This window comes from Hirsutella rhossiliensis, assembly GCF_020360975.1.
Source record: "Hirsutella rhossiliensis strain HR02 chromosome Unknown scaffold00012, whole genome shotgun sequence".
In the NCBI taxonomy this organism is placed as follows: domain Eukaryota; kingdom Fungi; phylum Ascomycota; class Sordariomycetes; order Hypocreales; family Ophiocordycipitaceae; genus Hirsutella; species Hirsutella rhossiliensis.
In genome coordinates, this window is record NW_025408678.1 from 441,059 (window position 1) to 444,001 (window position 2,943).

Genomic DNA, 2,943 nt, shown 5'->3' on the forward strand with positions numbered 1-2,943 from the left:
TTTCTAAACGTAGTATAGATATTTCGAATACTTAGTAATACCCTTTAGACTTACTAATATACTAGCTACTTTAACGGGTAAGATCGCACCCCTATAGACATTAGCCCGTTAAAGGGATAAGACCCTTAGCGCCCCCCCCCCCTTTCTTACCTACTTTAAAGTATACTTAAAGGCTTTATAAAGACCTTAATTATCTAATCGGGCATCTTCCTTAATTATAGTTAATTTAAAATTTTTATTTTTCCCCTTTAAAGTAAAGGCCGCTAGTTACGCGACTCTAGTAAAGATAAAGAGGCATAGAGTAAAGAAATCTCTAAGACTTATATCTATAACCTAAGGCCCTTAGAGCTATATATAGGACTAATAATTAGATAATTATATAGTTAATTGCTCTGCTAATCCTTAGCTACGTACTACGCGTGCTTTAGGTATATGCCCTCGTCCCTATTAAAACTAGTCTCTAGGGCGTAAACTCGTTATTCCGTTCTATTTATATAGCGATAAGTAGCTTTACGAAGCTAAGAATACCTAGAGGACGACGGTACTATTTAGAAAAAATAAAATCTAGGGATTTAATAATTAAAGTAGCAACTACCTTAATAGCTAGAGTTAGGGACCTAATAAGGCGATAGACTTACTAGGAAATAAATAATTAGATAATGCCTTCGCTAGTAGTAAAGGAAAAGTAATAAGCTAATACTAAAAAACCCTAAGCTCCTATTATCGGCCTTATAACCCCTAATACTAGCGACTCGGTTAAGAAACTACGATCCTTATATAATACTTTAAAAGATATAAATAACGACGATAGTATAATCTAGACCGTTCTAGAACCCTACTAAGACCTCTTACTTATATACGCACTAATAATACTAATATAAGTACTAATGAGGGATACCCTAATAACCTTAACCTTAGCTCTCCTCTACGCGGTAGCTTATAGAGAACGCCTACCTCCCGCTAATAGATAAGAAAGTAAGCAATAAGATAGTTATAATAAGATATCCTCTAACTCCGAAAACTCTAACTTTAAATTTCGTAACCTTATAATCTATAGGTATACTATATCTAAAAACGCTAGCTATTAAGAGGGATTATCTAATCCTACTACTAGCGATATAAAGAAAATTAAGGTAGATATTAATAAGATTACTAATAGACTTAGAGATATACTTACTAGAAGCTAAGATAACCTTATAGGAAGACTCCGCTAACTATAACTCCTACCTATTAGTAAATTTAATGGTAAAAACATAACTAAATTCCTTAAGAAGTTCGAATAGGAGATACGTATTAATTATATCTACGACGAGGATAAAATAGACTAGCTCGAAGTCTATATCTCTTCTATATAAGCCCCTACTATTAAAATTCTTATAGATAGACTTACCTAAGAAGAAGCAAAGAAAAGACTCCTCTAATACTACTATATATATAATATTAAATAACTAGAAACTGCTAACGACCGCTTAAACTATTATAATACTAAAAAGCCTAAGACTATTATAGAAGTTATAGAATAGCTTAGTCTCTACTTATACCTATAGCGTAAGGTATAACCTAACGGCTAGGAAGAATCTATAGTCTAGTTATACTTTATCTACTATATAATACCGAAGGAGCTTATTATTAACGTTATAGAGAGAAATAGGAAGATATCTAAAGTTATCTCGAAACTCCTATATAAAAGCCTTATCTATATAATTAATAACTACTTAGCACCTCGCTAGGACGTTAAGCGATAAGATATAGTATCTAAAGTCTATAATTAGAAGCTTAAGAACCTAAAGAAAGACTAGCTCTTTAGGGAAATTAACGAAGTAATAGAGGAAGCCGAATCTAACGAGGGCAAAGAAAAACTTCCTAAAGAGTTAAAGAAAATAGATAAGAAACCTAAATAGCCCGTAAAGGAGATCTTAGACTTAATAAAAGCCTTTAAAGATATAAAGATTAACCTTACTCGCTAGTAAGAGTAGATATTTAACTAGCTTAATAGGGAATAAAAACGCGTTAGTAGTAAAGGCTACTCTTTAAGTCATAGATAAGGAGGTAGCGTAAATACTATCGGATTTTACTACCTATCTAATTAATATATATAGTTTTAGGTTAATGTTTTTAACCGGCCTAAGAGATACTTCTATTATAGTAAAGAAGGATACTACCTTAATAAGTATAAGGTATACTCTTAGAACTATAAGATCGGATTTATAATATACGAAGTAGTAAATAGGACTCTTTACCTTAGAAGAAAAGATAATAGAAGTATAATTCCCTTAGTATTTACTAATAGGTTTTCTTAAATAGGTATATATATTTAAAGGCTTATTATATACTAAGTAGATATATAGCTAGACTCCTTTATATTACTACTTATAAAATAAGTTAAAGCTATAGTTATACTATCTTACCCGAATTAAGCTACTAGTAAAAGAGAATCCGGTTTCCTAGACTAGTTCTAGAGATATAGAAGCCCGTATAAGTAGAAGCTAAGGAATCTAAAAGCAAGCGATATAAGAAAAGAAGTAAGAAGGATATCGGTTATTATAATTACGGATAATATATAATAAAGCGATATATATAATTAGATAATCTATATAACTATAATAGGGATTAATACCTATAAGGGGAAAAAATAAAGAGTCGAAGAGGACGTAGAGGAAATTAAGATAATAAGAATAGTAAAAACTAGCCTAAAGATTATCCCTATATACTATAGATATAAAGTAGATTTAGATAAGAAGTTTAATAGACTTATAGATAAAATCGTTAGAGAAATTATATATAAAAGAATCCCGATCCCTTTAAATTACCTAATCGACTTTATTCCCTAACTAAGCGAGAGACTTAGTATAAGATACGTAGATATAGCCTAAGGTATAGGAAATACTAAATTCTAGACCCTATAGAAAGCAAAGAGTAATATAAGACCTTATAGAGCTACGA